Source organism: Lissotriton helveticus, chromosome 12 (assembly GCF_964261635.1).
Source record: "Lissotriton helveticus chromosome 12, aLisHel1.1, whole genome shotgun sequence".
NCBI classification, from domain to species: Eukaryota; Metazoa; Chordata; class Amphibia; order Caudata; family Salamandridae; genus Lissotriton; species Lissotriton helveticus.
In genome coordinates, this window is record NC_136073.1 from 394,946,198 (window position 1) to 394,966,309 (window position 20,112).

The 20,112-nt window shown below is 45.9% G+C and overlaps 1 long non-coding RNA gene across 1 annotated transcript in view; it reads right to left on the bottom strand.

The window, feature by feature from the left end:
• LOC144799899 (uncharacterized) overlaps window positions 1–20,112 on the bottom strand; it is a 129,183-nt gene continuing 109,071 nt past the window's right edge. Inside the window, exons 2-3 of the long non-coding RNA XR_013603900.1 lie at window positions 8,087–8,213; window positions 1–126 (exon numbers count right to left, since the gene is read on the bottom strand). This is a non-coding gene — a long non-coding RNA (uncharacterized LOC144799899). The remainder of the gene's footprint in view (window positions 127–8,086; window positions 8,214–20,112) is intronic.

Here is a 20,112-nt window from a genome sequence, read left to right on the forward strand (position 1 = left end):
TGAGATGGAAACCCTACTCGCTCCACACCACATTCTTCCCGAAACCCGGCTTCATTCCCAGATCTCCCGGATGTCCGTGTGACAACTTCCTGTTTCGCCGCCCTTCCCGACGTCTTTCCTCAGAACCTGCAAACAGAAGAGGAAAGAAGACAGCGTTAGGAGCGTGATTTACCGGTAACATCATAAAAGGCAAGAATTGTTGCTGTAAACGGCGGTAAGACTTATTGAGTATAAAAGACTATGTTTATATGAAAATCGAGACGCTGGACCAATATTAATCCTGAATGAGCAATCTTTGAGGAATTTAATAAGAAATTCCTATGAACAGAGAGACTTGAACTCATTATTCATTTCTTGAACTATCCTAAGAACTGAGAGATCTGAACTCATAACCTTTTGGAACTTTCTTATTCATGCACTTTTTGACATGGTTTATTTATGTGCATTGTCATACTGTAATTGAGAGGTTTTATCACCAAAAACCCATTTGACATTAAGGTACTTCTGTTGAATGGCAATGTTGATCTAATTTGGCTGTGAACTTGGTTTTTATTGAGCAGCAGATGCTTTCCGCAGTGTATTTTCTTTCTTTTTCAACTTTAATTTCAGAATCCCTTTTTAATGGGTCGTCCCTGAGAAAATAAGGTATGGTTGGAATTTTATACCTTTCAGTTTAATGCTACTAACACCTAACCCTGACAAAACAGTAATATACCTGATGATTAATGTTGTGTTATTGATTTCTCGTAGCATAATACAATCACGTAAAGGGACATTATTCCTTTGAAGTGTAGGCATGAGCCTTTTCATCACTAGGTAGGTCTGTAAACGAGCTGTGAAGGATATATATATATACTAGCAGCCCGTCCCGACGTTGTCCGGGTAGGCTTTGCTAGGTGAAAGGTATTCACCAGCATCGCGCACCCCGGACACGGTCTGCCTGTGAAGCTCAGATACTGACGGCTTCCCTTAAAAGGCGCAAAGCCGTGCTAAGTGTCATCAGGATCGGCCACGGCTGCCATTTAGCTGCAAAAGGATTATTTAAAATCATGTTGTTGCCTTGAGCCGTGTGTCTGTGGAAGCGTTGGGTAGTGATACCAGCACTCTGCGTCTCCCCGCTCGGGCCCTCCCTCCAGCCCGGAGATCAGAATCACGTATCATAATGGTTAGAGTGGCTGTGCCTGGTTTTCGCCTAGAAGAGGGTGACCACAGTCTTGTTTAAAGGGGCATGGACGTGTTTTACTCTCCATGCCTGCTTTCACTTTCAAACACGGCATAACTTTACTTTAGCGGGCATAACTGTAATTTTCGGGTCCGCGGCTTGCTCCTAAGTGCCTTAGCGCCCCTGGCCGTGGTGCCTCTCAGAACCTTCTCCTCCCCGCGCTCCTGGCCGCTCTTACCTCTGGGCAGGTCCCATGTCCTGACGCCATCGGCCACACGCCTCCGTCGGGTGTCGGTTCCACGCTCCTGGCCGCGTTGTATACAGACGCCCTGAGATTCCATCTGTTATCATTAATTGTGGCGATGTACTCCTCAGCCGAGATCCTATCTCCACACCAGATGACAAAAAGGTCATCAATGTACCTTGTCCACAGTAGAATTTGATCAGTCCAAGGTTCGTTGGCCTCTCCCCATGCCTCGTGTTTCTCCCACCAACCAACGAATAAATTCGCATAGCTGGGGGAGAAACACGAGCCCATTGAAGTCCCTCTGATTTGTTTGTAGATGTTTCCAGAGAAGAGGAAGATGTTATGATATAAGCAGAATCTGGTCATGGACAGTAGCATCGAACTATGTTGTTTAAATTTGTCCGGTTTTTTGTCTAAAAACCATTTCAATGCAGTGAGGCCGTTTTCATGGGCAATACAAGTGTATAAGTTTACAACATCAAGAGTGATTAGGAGCATGTTTGGTTCCCAGCTGATGTTGTCGATTTGTCTAAGGAAATCCTGTGTGTCCTTTACATAGGAGGGGAGAGCCTTTTTAAAAAAAAAATTATATATATATATATATATATATACATATATATATATATATATATATTTATATGTTCAATGTCTTATTATGCAATATAGTTATGTTATCTCTGTTGTGTAGATTACAAGAAAAAAGAGCTCAGAGCCACTTCTAATAGAGAAGACATCGCTGGACACCCTCAAGAAGACGCAGTCCAGTGTTTCTCTTGTCTTTCTCATTCCACTTCCCCTTTCCCCTAGGGATCAGTCAGACCGACGGGAGTTACTAAGATTTTGTCGGTCTAGAATTTGGACTTTTCAGCACCAAAAAGAAAACAATCGGAGACTCAGGAGTTCTGGTGAGTGACATCGTGAAAGAAAGCGAAGCCACACACACAGTCTCCTTGCTTTCTTTTTGGTTCTGGAAGGGAAATGATGGATTCAGAACAGTTAGCTCAGTTAGTTCACAAACTAAATGAAGAGATGCAAGAATTACGGGTAAAGAATCAGAATTTAAGACAAGAATTAGACAGGACTAGAACAGGTTTTACAAGCTGGCGGGACCCCCTAGGTAAACTTGAAAAGCCCATTCTTTCTCCTCCGACCTTTGGTTCCACAACATATTCCCCTAGAAATGTTTCAGGACAAAATTCAGAACAACAATTGCAGGTTAATGTTATTACACCCAGTCCAGTTCCTCTTTCCAATCCTGAAAGATTCACAGGAGACAGTAGTCACTTTGCAACGTTTATGAGCCAGTGTCATTTACACTTTATGTGTAAACCTCAGGTGTTCACTACTGATACTTCCAAGGTAGCTTTTATAATTTCATACCTGGGAGGTGTAGCTGCCAACTGGGCCATGACCTTGGTAGATAATAATGATCCCCTTTTGCACAATTTAGCAAACTTCAAAGCCACCATGTCCAGTCTCTTCGCCAAACATGTCTTTATTCAGGCTTCAGACAACGAACTGCTTAATCTTCGTCAAGGAACTAAAGATGTGTTAACCTTTGTAACAAACTTTAATAGGCTGTTAGCTGAAACCCATTGGCCTGAAGACAAAAGAATATCATTGTTTTATAGAGGCTTAAGGGAAGATTTGAAGGACTCTTTAGCTCATATTGTGGATTTGCCCGAAGAGTACGCTGACTTTTTGGATTTAGTAGTAAAATTAGATCATAGGCTGCGAGAACGAAAATCGGAGAAACCCAGAGGGCACATCAGACATTTACATTTCAAATCCGATAAGAAGGAAATTGAAGATAGAGACAAAAACTCAAATGTAGAACCTATGCAAATTGGAGGCCTACGAGGCCCATTGTCTTCTGAAGAGGAGGAACGTAGGCGTAAAGGAAACCTCTGTTTATATTGTGGTAAATCAGGTCATTTCACAAAGGAATGCCCAATAAAACCCACAAAGCAGAAGGTATCAGCACTAGACAAAGATTCTTCTAAGGAAGAGGAAAACAAACTCTCTCGGGGAAAGCTGAGATTGTTTCCTCGAGAGATAAAGAATTAAAGATCTCCCATTATGCAACCAATGTGATAAACCGTACCCCCAAGCACTTCACAATACGTCTAACTTTCATACTAACTGATCAACAAAGACACAGTATACCAGTTCTTTTAGACTCAGGAGCCACTGGCAATTTCTTTGACTTAAAGTTTGCTAGACGATTACAAATACCTCAAGTTCTCAAGAAAGAACCGGAACCAGTTCGGGCTGTTGATGGTTCAGCTCTATCTTCTGGCTTAATTAGATTCCACACAGTTCCTATCACAACTGTGGCAGATAATGGGCTTACAGAGAATATCGTATTCAATCTCATTGATACTCCAACGTTTTGGGGTAACTTTAGTAGTACCATGGTTGGAACTCCATAACCCAAAAATTGATTGGGTAAAACGTACTGTGACACTGGATTCACCTCATTGTCGTATTCACTGTTATCAAGTAACTAGGGATCCTGTGATGCCTCTTTTTGTGCTACTCTGACTCAAACACCTTCCTGTATTCCAGACGAATATCTGGAATACTCTGATGTTTTTGACCCAGTTAGAGCTACTAAGTTGCCTCCTCATAGAATATACGATTGTAGAATTGACTTGATTCCTGGAGCCTCTTTACCCTGTAGCCAGATTTACGCTCTCACAGAACCTGAAAATCAATATCTAAGAACATACCTAGACAAACTATTGGAAATTGGTTTCATTCGCCATTCAACCTCGCCAGTTTCTTCACCACTTTTCTTCGTGGCAAAGAAGACGGGCGATTTGAGAGCGTGCATCGATTACCGCGCAATAAACAAGGCTACCATTAAAAACAGGTACCCGCTACCTCTGATACCGGTTTTGCTAAACCAAGTAAAAGGCTCAAGTGTTTACACAAAACTGGACTTGAGGGGGCCTATCACCTAGGGTGATGAATGGAAAAGGGCCTTCCGTACTAAATTTGGCTTATTTGAATACACTGTAATGCTGTTTGGTTTGTGCAACGCTCCAGCGGCATTTCAGTATTTCATCAAGGAAGTCTTACACAACCTTTGGATGTATGTGTAATAGTATATATAGATGATTGTGAGTAGGAAGAGCAGGAGGACGCCCATGGGGCAGAATGGATGTGGACTTCCGCTATGCCACAACAGCAGAAATCGGAAATCACCAACGCTCTAGTCTCTGAACGACTGTAGGGGGCGGAGTCCCGGATACAAGCGGAAGTGAGGAGGATAAGAGGTGAGAAGGAGAAACAGACGGTGTGCAGCGTTGGAGGCAGGAGAGCCGAGCACCTGGAGGGCGGAGAGGAGAATCGAACCGAAAAGAGAGTGGAGAGCTGAGGAGGGGAAGGAGGAGTGACCAGCGGACGAGGAACAGCGGAGGAGAGAGTGGAGAGCCGAGGAGCAGAAGGAGGAGTGACCAGCGGACGAGAACAGCGGAGGAGAGACTGGAGAGCCGAGGAGCGGAAGGAGAACCAGCGGACGAGGTCGAGGGACGTAGGAACCAGGAGAGTATTGTGTACACCATTTCCAAACCCGGTGGGGCGACGGAAGGAGGAGAAGCCCCAGGTCTCTACGCTGCGGTCTGAGACACGGGCCGTGGCTCAAGGCAAGTGCCGCTGCAAGGGGCATTTTGGTGGGGCGTGTGGGGAGGCGGGAGGCAGGGCACTTGAGGGGTGTGTCGTTTTTGTTTAAACCGTTCCTCACTACCCCTTCCTCACACTGATCGGTGAAGGTAGCACTTAACCCTGTATAAAAGCACCTACAGACCCTTATGCCTTTTTCCCTTCTGAGGCCCTGAGACCCGGGAACCATACACCGGTACCGAGCAGGACCACGTGACCAGGACAGCACGATACAGGAAGGGCGAAGACTACCCCACCCCATAAACCCTGTTGGATCTTATGTTTGGCTGACAAGACACAATAAAAAACGCTAAACCGAGACTGTACCACCGTTGTTTTGTGTTCCGCACGCCATTGTGGCCCCAGCCCTCCACAATGATATACTGATATATTCCAAAAATACCGAAGAACATGTACAACATGTCCGTTCCGTGCTACAAAGATTGCGAGACAATTCTCTTTATGTAAAATTAGAGAAATGTGTCTTCAATACTTCAAAAGTGGAGTTCTTAGGTTATTGGCTTTCTCCTGAAGGCATAACCATGGACCCAAAAAAGGTAGAAGCAATCTTGAACTGGCCAATTCCAGAATCAGTTAAGGATACACAGAGAATATTGGGATTTGCCAATTTCTATAGACGCTTTATCTCAAAATTTTCTGAGATAGTAACACCAATCACACAGTTGCTAAAAAAAGGGGAAAAGTTTCAATGGACCCCAGAAGCTGCTCAAGCTTTTGAAACTTTGAAAGGAGCCTTTACATCAGCCCCTATTTTGATCCACCCAGATCCGGATAGACCATTTTTAGTAGAGGCAGACGCCTCCCAAACCGCTTTGGGAGGTGTTTTAATGCAAAAAGAAGCAAATTCAGGACATTTACATCCAATTGCTTCCTATTCACGAAGTTATTACCAGCAGAACAAAATTACACCATAGCTGAACGCGAGTTACTTGCTATAAAGGCAGTGTTTCAAGAATGGCGACATCATTTACTGGGTGCCAAGCACACCATCACTATATTCTCGGACCATAAAAATTTACAGTTCTTTTCCACGGTCGGTGAAAGCCCTTACCCCAAGACAGATGCGTTGGTTACAATTCTTTAGTGAACTTGATTTTTTGATAACATATCGCCCAGGACCTAAACAACTTCTCTCTGACACACTATCCCAATTGGTTTGCAATAAACATCATGACCCAGGCATAAAAACACAAAGTATAATTCCTACAGAAAAGATTGCTGCAGTTATTCAGTCTGACAAATTCCTTGAACAAATTAAAAAGGCATTAGAAACTATGGATATGAACCAATGGTTATCCCAAAAACAGAATTTAATACAAGACGATTTCTTCTTTCATAATAAGAAATTGTTTGTCCCAAATCGTGATCTACGTTTACAAGTCCTAGAATGGAATCATGATTCAGGTATGGCTAGTCATCCTGGGATCAAGAAAACCCTTGATTTTTGTCAAAGACAGTTTTGGTGGAACGGAATGAAATCCGATGTACAGGATTACATAAGGGGTGGTCCAGTATGTGAAAGGCAAAAATCTCTCCATACACTACCAATGGGACTTTTACAACCAATGACTATTCCTCCTCTACCCTGGCATACAATTAGTCTTGACTTCATCACTGACTTACCAGATGCTCATGGAAAAAACACCATACTAGTAGTAGTAGACCAATTGTCTAAAATGGGACATTTTATTCCATTAAAGAAAATACCATCAGCAATAGAATTTAGTTCAATATTCTTGGGAAATGTAGATAAACTCCATTGCCTCCCAAGTAAAATTATTTCAGATAGGGGCCCCCAATTCTTTTCTAGATTCTGGAAAGAGTTAAGTCGTCAATTAGGTATTGAATTAGCATTGTCATCAGCTTTCCATCCACAAACTGACGGTCAGACAGAAAAAGTAAACCAATTTCTGGAACAGAGCCTACGTTGTCTGACAACAACTCTTTCAACACAATGGGATGAGGTGCTACCTTGGGCAGAATTCTCATATAATAACAGCATACACGCAGCTTTAGGCTGTTCACCATTTTATCTTTTAACTGGTTTACACCCTCGGTCCCTGCCAATCATTCTCCCCACTTCTGAGCAATTAATGCCCGCTATGTCGGAAAGGTTGTATGAATTACAAAAATTTCAGGAAAAAGCCAAAAAGATTTTAGCCAAGAACAAATCAAACATGAAAATGACAGCAGATAAACACAGACGAGCATCTCCATTATATAAAGTAGGAGACCTAGTCTAGTTATCAATAAGGAACATCCAGTTAGACGGTCCCAAAAAACTGAAGCCTAGATTCATAGGACCATTTCCAATAGAAAAGATCCTAAATCCAGTTTCCGTTAAGACTGCCTAGTGACTATGCTATCCATCCAGTCTTCCACGTGTCCCTTCTCAAACCACACAACCCTTCCACACGACTTGACAACACCCCACCACCAGTGGTCATTGGAGACCATCTAGAATATGAGGTACAATAAAATAGTTGACTCAAAACGCATTCATGGGCGGTTGTATTATTTGATAGATTGGAAAGGTTATGATGTATCCGAACGATCTTGGGAACCAGAGAATAATGTTCATGCCCCAAGGCTAGTTAAGGCCTTTCATGCTTTACATCCAGAGAAGCCCCGCCCAGTGAGACGACCTTTGAGGGGAGGAACTATTAGGGGTTCAGACTGAATAGCCCTTCATGTCTTGTGGTTAGCAATCCATATTGCTTTTCCAGTGCGTGCTTTCCAGTATCCTAGAATGCACGGCGCCCTCACGTGGCCTCTATGCCTCAACCGTTAACAGCTGAACACGTGAAAGGCGTTGGCCCCATCTGCCTGTGGCTATATAAGCCTCACCCAGTTGCCAGAACGGTGCTTCGCTTCTTCGCGTGCACCACAAAGAGCGTCCGGACCCGAGTTAAAACGCCACAGCACAGGAGTTCCCAACACCTGGTACAGACGTCGCCCTCCCTCCTTCAACAGTTCCCGGACCGGCTTACCTGAGATGGAAATCCTTCTCGGGCCACTCCGCATTCTTCCTGCTACCCGGCTTCATTCCTAGATCTCCCAGATGTCCGTGTGACAACTTCCTGTTTCGCCGCCCTTCCGGACGTCTTTCCTCAGAACCTGCAAACAGAAGAGGAATGAAGACAGCGTTAGGAACGTGATTTACCGGTAACATCATAAAAGGCAAGAATTGTTGATGAAAACGCCGGTAAGACTTTTTGAGTATAAAAGACTATGGGGCAGATGTATAAAGATTCAATTTTGCGATTCCTAAATAGCGATTTTTAAGGAATCGCTATTTAGAAATAGCAAAATGGAATGTATGAAAAAAATCGCTATTTTTTTGCGATTCCTTATCTTCCTTATTTGCGAATTCGCATTTTGCGAATTCGCAAATAAGGAATAATTTCCCATGCATTCCTATGGGCCAGGAGGCCCATAGGAATGATTGTGAAGTAATTCTCAAATTGAGAATTCGCAATTTGCTAATCGCAATTTGAGAATTATTTCAAGGGTTCAGGGGTGTCTGAAAGACACCCTGCTGCACCCCTGAAATGTACATGTGTGTACATATGGCGCACATACATGCCCTATGGGCATGTGTGTGCATCACATGCCACCATAAAAAATGCCAAATTGTGCATTTTTTAAAGACTTCGCAAATTACCATCAACTACAAGTTGGTGGTAATTTGCGAATTCTTAAACAAAAATCGCATTTAAAAAATGCTACATACATAGCATTTAAGGAATCGCAAAATTGCGATTCCTCAAATGCTATGGCAAAATAAGGAATTGCAAATTTTTGCTATTACTTATTTTGCGAATTTTTGATGCATGCCAAAACATGCGAAAAGGCCTTTTGCGATTCGCAAAGGCCGAAATTCTGCAAATTTCGGCCTTTGCGAGTCACAAAAGGCTTGATATATATATATATATTCAATGTCTTATTATGCAAAAAGTTATGTTATCTCTGTTGTGTAGATTACAAGAAAAAAGAGCTCAGAGCCACTTCTAATAGAGAAGACATCGCTGGACACCCTCAAGAAGACGCAGTCCAGTGTTTCTCCTGTCTTTCTCATTCCACTTCCCCTTTTCCCTAGGGATCAGTCAGACCGACAGGAGTTACTAAGATTTTGTCGGTCTGGTTGGTTCAGGGGGGAATTTGTACTTTTCAACACCAAGAAGAACACAATCGGAGACTCGAGTGTTCTGGTGAGTGACATCGTGACATTTCAAGCGGCTGCAACGTTCGGGAACTTTTTTTTTTTTTTTAAATCAATCAATTTCAGAATTAGTTTTGGAGCGTTAACGAGCATCTCATAAGCTCGTATTCTGTTCCAGATGTGGTGCAGTAAGTCGACATATTACTTTGTGCTTATTTCCACTTCCTTTAAAGATTGGAAACAGGTGAGATAATAGTAAATTTTGTATTTAAACCATTTCTTCAACTTGGCAACACAACGTTTTTTTAATGAACATTCTTCTGAGTTACTATTACACTATACTTTGAATTTATATTAAGCAAGCCAACTACTATACCTGGTTGCACATTGTGTTGTCACATTGTGAGAATCTACAAACCATCTGCATACATTGCATTCTGTGATATGCACGCATTTCGCTGATTCGTTAATGACCACGGTGACTACTTTTATAATTTTATCTCACTATTACATATTTCTGTGTTGCTTGTGTTTCTTTAGTACTTTGTAACAACAATGTCTGGCATTGTTCCACCTCCTTCCTTTCTAGCATCTCCTGGAGAACAATTAATGTACTGGGAAATTTGGGAACCAGTATTTCTAGGCTATGTTGAAGTACTTGAGGGAGAGGAATGTGAACCTGAAAGAAAATAAGCCTTATTGAAACACTGTTTGGGGTGATAGGTTTAAAACAATTTAAAAATGTACCCCCATTAGTGAATCCTGAAAATATTAATGTGTACGAATATGCTTCCCTGCAACTTAATCAGAGATATGGGAAAAAGAAAAACATTGTCATGGAAGGATTCATTTTCTGTTCAAGTAAACAACAACCCGACAAGTCGATTGAAGATTTTGTGTCATCCCGTAGGTCTCTTGCAGTAACATGTGATTTTGAGCATATTTCTTATGATCAAGTACATAGGGATCAAATATTAATGAGAACTAACAACAAAAAAGTGCAAGAAAGGTTATGGACTACCTCTGATATGTCCTTGAATGCTGCTATTGATATAGCTAAGTCTATTGAACATTCTGAAAAGTTTGTCAAGGAGATAAGAGGCAATGAGAAAAGTGTAGTTCTGAGTGTGCCTAAAGAAACTGAGAGACCAAAGCAATTTCTTTCCCAAAAGAGTGGATATAATTAAAAAAATGACGGAAGGACCGAAGGGTGAGGAGCGAGAACAAGAAGAGTGTTTTTGTTTGTTACAGATGTGGAAGTAATGGGCATTTAGTTAATTCTAAAGTATGTCCAGATATTGCGAAAGCCTGTTGGAAATGCGCCAAGAAAGGCCATCTCAGCAAAGCTTGTAGGTCAATCCATAGAAGGGTAAACATGATACAAGATACAGATGATTGTGATAGTACCTATGAGAATTATGACAATGATATCAACACTGTTATCAACATTTGTGGAAGTGAGGGAGTCAGCAAATTTCCTTCATGTGAGATTTGTGTTGATGGCATCAGTTTACAATTTCTTGTTGATTCATGTGCATGGTATACCATTATTGCATTAGAAGTTGTAAACCACAAATGGCCCACTAAGAGGTTAATTGCTCCTGAGGTCTCACCAGGAGGTTACATTGGACACATAATTGTTCTGGTAGGGGATTTTTGGACCAATTTGAAATTTCTTGCACGTCACACTTTTGGGAAAGTGTTTGCCGCAAAGTTTTGATAGTCTCTTCTACGGTGGCCTCACCAAGAGCGCATGGGTATTAGACTTGATCCTAGGGCTAATCCTCCTATTTACATTGTAGAAGCTTTAAAAACCCTTTGATAATGGCAGTTCTAAACTTGTTTCCGATTTAAATACACAGTTTTCAAGTGTTTTTAGCGGTAAACTAGGAGAATATCAAGATTTTAAACACACTATTAGACTTCATGATAATGCTGTACCTGTCCATCACAGGGTAAGAAATGTTCCTCTTTCTTACAGGAGCAAACTCAAAGATATGCTTAAAGATTTATGTGAGGAAAATATCATAGAACCTATAGAATCCTCAACGTGGATTTCTCCGGTTGTAATTTCGGTTAAATCTTCTGGAGAACTCCGGTTATGTGTAGATTTACCCAGTTTAAATATTATAATTTGGGTAGAGTCCCATCCACTACCCAACCTGCATTAGATGGTGTCCACATTAGTGGGAGCTCAAGGGTTTTCTTGTATTGATTTGGCCAGCACTTACCACTAGGTTGTTTAGATATTGCCGCATGCCATTTGTTCTTGCTAGTGCTGCAACTGTTTTTCAGAGGTGGTTAAAAGAAACCTGGGAGGGGTTAACAGGTGCAATAGCCTTTCAGGATGATATACTTGTCTATGGTAAGAATATTGACAATAATTCAAAACAAGTCTTTACTGCTTTGTCTAATAAGGGTCTTACCCTTCATCTTGATAAATGCAGATTTAAGGCAACTAAAGTGGAATACTTGGGACATACTATCAGTGGTTTGGGCATTAAACCTAAATGTAATCACGTAAGAAATATTGTTAATGCCGCCATTCCCCGTTCAAAGGAACAACTTGTGGCGTTCCTTGGTCTTAAAGAAATTTATGCCAAGTTCATTCCAAATTATGCATCTAAAGTAGATCCATTCAGGTGCCTCCTCAAATGTGAAATTTGTTTGGTCAAATGATATGTCAACTGCCTTTAGTACTTTACAAGAATTTGTTGTGAATGCTCCTTGTTTAAATCTTTTTGTGTGCGGTAAACAGTGTATCATCATGCTTGGTGCTAGCAGCATTAGTTTAGGGGGGAGTATTAATCCAAAGGGACAATGGAAGAGAATGGATTGTGGCCTACGCATCCAGAGCCTTGAGAGATGCTGAGAAACATTATTCTGTCATAGAGCGGGAACTCCTAGCATGTGTTTGGGGTGCTGAACATTTTAGGACAATTGTATGGGGCACCAAATTCATTATAAAAACTGACCACAAGCCCCTTATTTATATGATGGGACCAGGTGGTGGTCGTACCATTTCTGAACGTTTAGCAAGGTTAGCTTCTAGGCTGCAAAGCTTCCAATATCAATTAGAATATGTAAAAGGTAAAGCGAATGTACATGCTGATTGCATGTCTAGGTTTCCTCCTCCTGTATCTAATCTGGAAGACATTGAAGAAGAAGAATGTGAAGTTGATTTTAATTTGTGTGATAATAATTTGGTATGCAATGTACAAACCAGTTTACAAGAGAACACATGGCTACTTGAAATGGGGAAGGATTTGCCATTAAACAAAGTGAAAGAGTATATCTTAAAAGGATGGCCAGAAGAAAGAAAAATGTCTGGTGACATGAAGAGCTATTTCAAAGTTAAAGAGGAGTTAGCCATTGAAAATAATATTATTGTGAGATGTGATAAAATTATTCCTCCCCCTGCTTTAAGGAACACTGTTGTAGCGATAGCCCACGATGGACATTTAGGTATATATATATTTATTATTGGATCTATAACAAGATCATACACACTTTTAATACATAAAATAGAGCAAGTATTTAAGAGCACAAGCAGTTAAAAGATTGATTAAAAATGAATATACCAGCTTAAATCACCCATCTTAATTTAGTGCAAAATAAGAATGAGTTACAGTCATACAATAGCCAATATTTGTTAGAAAGGTGTCTAAAGAAAAAAAAACTCACAAACTACACAGGGCTCCGATCATGGCTATCCCTTAGAGTGCCTCCCATCCTGGTGGGAAGAGTTCTTTTAACCATCTTGGCCCTGAACCACCAGGAATAAAGGAGGTATCTGGATAAAGTAAAAACAAGCCATTTAGTAGTGTCTGAAGTAAAAGCACGCAAAGCATCTGAGTGGCAGGAAAAGGACAGCACACGGCATGCAGGAACAATCCATTTTTCCCTCAATGTAGCATAAGCAGGGCAAAAAAAAAGATAATAAGCGATGGTTTTGGAGGCAGAATTACAAGACGGGCACATTGAGGTAATAGTGGAGTTCAACCATTTGCTTTTCACATCGTTTAGGTTGAAGTGTGCCAAATCTAAACTGAATATAAAGTGCACGTGCTTGCGGGGGTTCAACATCATCCATATAGAGTTCAAATTTGGAGCAACTTTTAACATTTAAAAATGGTGTTATTAAAATATCTGGTGATCTTAATTCATTACGACCAGTACTAATAAAATTCCAATACATTGTTTTTAGTTGAGGAAGCATTTTCCTTGATATGGAACGAGGGTCATCCCAAAGGGTACTCATCCCTATTTTTAAGAGCCACCCCTTGACCTTCCTGAACCAGGGCAGGAGACCTGATTTCCTTTGTATGAACAACAATTCTTCCACTGCATCTTTTACGAGTATTTGGGTTTTGCTGGTCCACAGTCTCGCCGAAAACACGAGCACATTTAGGCCAGCACAATGTGAGATTAATTTTAACCCAAGGTCAGTGCGTAGTGGCAATAGGGAAGTATTCTTTGGGATGTTTAAAAGAACTCCTAAAAATGTATTTTCGACAACTTCTAAGTTCTGCCCCATAGAGTGCTGCGCCCAAGCCCTTTTCCCTATGTATTTCTATTGCAGGGGAAGCTGGGCGATAGGCTGAACATTTGGTTCTTTTAACAATCAATCAATCAATCAGAGTACTTGTAAAGCATGCTACTCACCCGTGAGGGTCTCAAGGCGCCGAGGGGAGGGGGTGCCGCTACTGCTCGAAGAGCCAGGTCTTGAGGAGTCTTCTGAAGGCGAGCAGGTCTTGGGTCTGCTGTAAGTGGGTAGGGAGGGCATTCCAGGTCTTGGCGGCGAGGTAGGAGAAGGATCTGCCGCCGGAGGTCGTTCGCTGGATGCGGGGGACAGCGGCGAGGACAAGGCTGGCGGAGCGGAGCTGTCGGGTGGGGGAGTAGAAGCTGAGTCTGCTGTTCAGTTAGGCTGGTCCGGCGTTGTGGAGTGCCTTGTGTGCCTGGGTGAGAAGCTTGAAGGTGATCCTCTTGTCGACGGGGAGCCAGTGTAGGTCTCTCAGGTGGGGGGTGATGTGGCTGCAGCGGGGGACGTTGACGATCAGTCAGGCGTTTTGGATGCGTTGTAGTCGTCGTAGGTGTTTGGCTGGGATTCCTGTGCAGAGTGCATTGCCGTAGTCCAGTCTGCTGTTGACGAGGGCCTGTGTCACCGTTCTTCTTGTTTCGGTCGGGATCCACTTGTAGATCCTGCGGAGCATGCAGAGGGTGTTGTAGCAGGAGGAGGAGACGACGTTGACCTGTTTAGACATGGAGAGAGAGGAGTCGAGGATGAATCCTAGGTTGCGTGCACGGTCGGTGGGTGACGGTGCAGTTCCCAGTGGGTGTTGATCGTGCACGCCGGCAAGGACCCCTATTGTGGACCTGCCTTCTCCACTCTTTGAACTCCTAACGTGGGCATCGTCCCGACCGATCGCATTATATATAGATTTGGACCCACCTAACCGACAGCACCCAATCTTGTGCTGGGCTGAAACTTCCTTCAGCCTCCCCCCACTGTGGGGACAATTTGGATTGTAAACTCTTTAGGCAATTATTTTATGTCCTGAGGATGAACCGATATTGTTTAAGGTTCGAAACGTCGTCGACTTGAGATGCACTAAATGCATAGCTGACACTAATTTTACATGCATATGTGTACATTGTGGATTATCTGTTATATGATTTACGATTTTTCAGATGACCTGTTATTGCCTACTATTTTTCCCCTGTTTGTGTTTCCCCAGTGTGTTGGTCTGACATCGGCTGGTGTCCTGCTTCTATCACACTGTGTGTTTTATTGTCCCATGATTGCTTGTATCAAGATAATAAATTGTCCGGCTGGACATTTCTTATAAAATATAGTTCCATTTGGTCTATATTCATTTTCCCGAAATTCCCCCTTTTTGTCTAAGGACCATTGTCTTCAAAATTAAGTTCCCAGTGAGGTCGCCACCAGGAGTCGTCCCAGGCTGAGGGGGTGGGTCCGAGGATGAGTACCTCCGTCTTGTCCAAGTTCAGCTTCATACGACTGTTCTTCATCCAGTCGGCGACTGCCTTCATTCCCTCATGGAGGTTGATTTTGGCGGTGTGCGGGTCCTTGGTGAGGGAGAGGATGAGCTGGGTGTCGTCGGCATAGGAGATGATGTTGAGGTCATGTTGGCGGGCCACTTGTGCGAGGGGGGCCATGTAGACGTTAAACAGCGTCGGGCTGAGGGAAGAGCCCTAGGGGATGCCGCAGACGATGTCGGTGGCCTCGGATCGGAGGAGCGGGAGGCGGACGCTCTGGGTCTCGTCGTCGTTGACGTGGGATCAGGAGGTCAGGCGGTTGGCGCTGGTGGTGTTCACAGGGAGAGTGGGGTCTGGCGTAGTCGGGGCGGTCATGGTGTTGAAGCTGTCATGGATGTCAGCGATCTTGCGGTGGAAGAAGATGGCTAGTGAGTTGCACAGTTCTTGTGAGGGCGGTATGTCGTTGGCGCTGGGGTTGGAGAGTTCCTTTATGATGCTGAAGAGCTCTTTGCTGTTGTGTGCGTTGTTATCCAGGCGGTCTTTGAAGGAGGATCTCTTGGCTAATCTGATGAGGTGGTGATGTCTGCGAGTGGCGTCCTTGTGGGCTGCGTGGTTGTCCGGAGTGCGTTCGTGGAGCCATATCTTCTCCAGTTTCCGGCAGGCGCGTTTGGAGGTCTGCATCTCGTCGGTGAACCCGGTGGCTCTCTTGCTGGCGTGGTTGTTGGTTGGTTTCTTGAGTGGGGCGAGGGTGTTGGCGCAGTCGTCGATCCACTGTCTGAGGTTGCGGGCTGCGGCGTCTGGGTTGGTGGGGTCGGTGGGTGGGTTCTGGGCGAGGGTGGTGATCAGCTGGTCTTCGGTGACTTTGCTCCAGAAGCGGCGAGGCAGCTGTTGGGTGCGGTGGTGCGTGGTTGGTTTGTTGAAGGTGAAATGGATGCAGCGGTGGTCGGTCCAGTGGTGTTCGGTGATGTGGTCGAAGGTGACGTGGGTGCCTGTGGAGAAGATGGGGTCGAGTGCGTGGCCAGCGGCGTGGGTGGGTGCGGTGATGAGTCGTCTGAGGCCAAGGTTGGCGAGGTTGTCGATCAGGGTGGCGGAATTGGCGTCATGGTTGTTCTCGAGGTGGAAGTTCAGGTCCCCGAGGAGGATGTAGTCCGTTGAGGCGAGTGCGTGGGTGCTGGCGAGGTCGGAGATGGAGTCGCTGAATTGTGCTCGGGGTCCGGGTAGTCTGTAGATGAGTGTTCCTCTGAGGGTGGTGGTGGGGTCTGTGTGGATCCGGAAGTGCAGGTGTTCGGCGGTGTTGAGAGTGTCGTCTGCGTGACTGGCGACCTTGAGGGTGGACTTGTGGACGATGGCTATTCTTCCTCCGATTCCGTTGGCACGATCTCTGCGGGTGATCTTGTAGCTGTCCGGGATGGCTATGGCGATGTCGGGCGTCGAGGAGTCGTTCCACCAGGTCTCGGTCAGGAAGGCCACGCCTGGGGCGGAGGTGTCGAGCAGATCCCAGAGCTCGACGGCGTGTTTGCGTGCGGAGTGGGTGTTGAGGAGTATACAGTGGAGGTGGTTGGGTCCGGTCCTTGGAGGGTTGGTGGTTCTGCCGCAGGTGAAGATGCAGGTGCGGCAGGAGAAAGGTCCGTGTGTCCGTTTCGGGGCGGCCTGAAAGCAGGTGTGGTTTCGGCCGGCGTTGAGTGCGTAGAAGGTGCTGGCGTCGTAGTGGAGTCTGGTGTTGTGGCGTTCGCAGGGTCCAGGGGTTCTGGCGATGGGCGTGGTCCAGGTGCGGACGGGCGCAGACAGGCATGCCTTTGGCGCGCCCGCTGTGCGTGTCCGCTGCGCGCCCGCTTTGCGGCCTCCATATGAGGGGATGTGGGAGGGAGGAGCAGCTGGGAGGCGGGAGCGGGGTGGCGAATGGGATGGCAGGGGGCAGGGCCACAGGGGAGGCAGCGGTGGGGAAATCGTCGGCGGCGGGAGTCACAGCAGGCAAAGGGCAGGGACACTGAGAAGGGGCACAAGGGGAAACAGCGGACACGGAAGCAAAATGGAGGGGGCAGGCAGGCACTAATTACAAAACGAGGCAGAAGCAATGCGGGCAACACAGAGCGTAGAGCAGCAGGTCCGGGCGAGCAGGCGGGATAGCGATCTATGGGCGGCAGTGGCAGCAGAGCACCGGTCACACAGGGGGCTGTGTGGCGGTGAGGGGAGCGACCTGCCTGGTGACAGGGTCGAAGGTCGCTCTCTCTACCGCTTCGCGGCCTCCATATGAGGGGATGTGGGAGGGATGAGCAGCTGGGAGGTGGGAGCGGGGTGGCGAATGGGATGGCAGCGGGCGGGCCGCAGGGGAGGCAGCGGCGGGAAAATCGGTCAGTGGCGGGGGTCACAGCGGGCAAGGGGCAGGGACACCGAGAAGGGGCACAAGGGGAAATAGCAGACACGGAAGCAAAATGGAGGGGGCAGGCAGGCACTAATTACAAAGCGAGGCAGAAGCAATGCAGGCAACACAGAGCGTAGAGCAGCAGATCCGGGCGAGCAGGCATGATAGCGATCTATGGGCGGCAGCGGAGCACCGGTCACACAGGGGTCTGAGTTGCGGTGAGGGGAGCGAGCTGCCTGGTGACAGGGTCGAAGGTCGCTCTCTCTACCGCTTCGCGGCCTCCATATGAGGGGATGTAGGAGGGAGGAGCAGCTGGGAGGTGGGAGCGGGCTGGCGAATGGGATGGCAGGGGGCAGGGCCGCAGGGGAGGCAGCGGCGGGGAATTCGGCAGCGGCAGGGGTCACAGCAGGCAAGGGGCAGGGACACGCAGAAGGGGCACAAGGGGAAACAGCGGACACGGAAGCAAAATGGAGGGGGCATGCAGGCACTAATTACAAAGCGAGGCAGAAGCAATGCAGGCAACACAGAGCGTAGAGCAGCAGATCCGGGCGAGCAGGCATGATAGCGATCTATGGGCGGCAGCGGAGCACCGGTCACACAGGGGTCTGAGTTGCGGTGAGGGGAGCGAGCTGCCTGGTGACAGGGTCGAAGGTCGCTCTCTCTACCGCTTCGCGGCCTCCATATGAGGGGATGTAGGAGGGAGGAGCAGCTGGGAGGTGGGAGCGGGCTGGCGAATGGGATGGCAGGGGGCAAGGCCGCAGGGGAGGCAGCGGCGGGGAATTCGGCAGCGGCAGGGGTCACAGCAGGCAAGGGGCAGGGACACGGAGAAGGGGCACAAGGGGAAACAGCGGACATGGAAGCAAAATGGAGGGGGCATGCAGGCACTAATTACAAAGCGAGGCAGAAGCAATGCGGGCAACACAGAGCGTAGAGCAGCAGGTCCGGGCGAGCAGGCGGGATAGCGGTCTATGGGCGGCAGAGGCAGCGGAGCACCGGTCACACAGGGGGCTGCGTGGCGGTGAGGGGAGCGACCTGCCTGGTGACTTGTTGTAGTGTCAGAATGCTTTTCAGAATTTGGGGGGACCATGCCGGGTTCTCGCTAATTCTAACGCCTAAATAATCGAAGGCTTTAACCTTCTCTAAGAGTTGTCCTTCCAACAGCACTGTCCCCTTGGCAGATTTGTAGGGGTTGAAAACCATATACTTAGTTTTGAGACATTGATTTTCAATCCTCTAGATTCACACGCTTTTGAGAATTTAGTGAGAACATTTTGGATGCCCTTTGGGGTTTTGGATATAAGTAGTGTGTCATCAGCAAACAAGCGCGAAGGGGGTTGCTTACCACCCAACTTTGGTGGGTCACCACAACAATCGAATAGCTCATCAATGAGCTCATTCATGTACACGGTAAACATGGATGGAGCTAACACGCACCCCTGGTATATTCCTTTCCTGATTAAAATCTTTCCAGACTGCCACCCATCTTCGTTCCATCTGACTCTGGCGTAATTGTCCTGATGTAACCTGGTTAAAAGGTAGGGTAGGGCATGGGGAAGTCCCATGTCCCTCATTGATGTCCAGAGCCGAGTACGGTCAATGGAATCAAAAGCGGCTTTCAGGTCAACAAATACTTTCTCGAGTGTGACCTCTTCCCATATAAGCATTAAAAAACAAAATACTTGGTCCAGAGTGCTGGTGTCCAATCTTGAAGGGGAGTTAAAATGAATTTACTAAACATTTTCTGAGCCACGTCTAATAGGCCTATATTTAGCATGGTCTCCTGTATCCCCTTTTTTATGTATGGGGAGATTTCGGCGCCCTGCCACGTACCCGGTATGGGACCTCCACGAATAATAGCATTAAAAACAGCATGAAACAGGGGGCCCCAAATATTGGGTTCTGATTTAAAAAGATCTCCAGGAAGTCTATCTAGCCCGGGGGCTTTGCCAGTTTGCAGTGATGTAATTGCATTCTTGACTTCCATAAGGGAGAAACTCACATCCTCATTTGGTTCAGACTTCGCATTTCGACCCCTGGGTACATCCCCTGCAATACCCACAACCTCACCATCCCCCGAGGAGTATGGTGCCTGAAAATACCCTTCCCAAGTGTGCAGCTGTATGTAAGAGTCATTTTCAGCAACCTGATGGGTTACCCCCTTAGAAAGGAGATTCCAAAATAAGCGGTAAACTTTTTGCCTAGATGCCTCAACTAGGGTGCGCCAGCTCTCAGTTTCCCAGTTACGTTTGGCCTCCCTTTGTTTACCCTTATAGTTCTTCCTTTTAATCAATTTGTTAGACCTCGTCCCCTCCTTTACTGCCTCCCTAAGTTTAACTTTTGCCTGCCTACATTCCCTATTATACCAGGGTTCATTTTTCTGCTTGTATGGTAGCAAACCTCCCTGACATTTGAAAAATGGAGGAATATTATTCGACAGGTCTAGGTAGCTAGCTAAAATGCTATCATCATTTATGTTAGTATTCGATAATTTC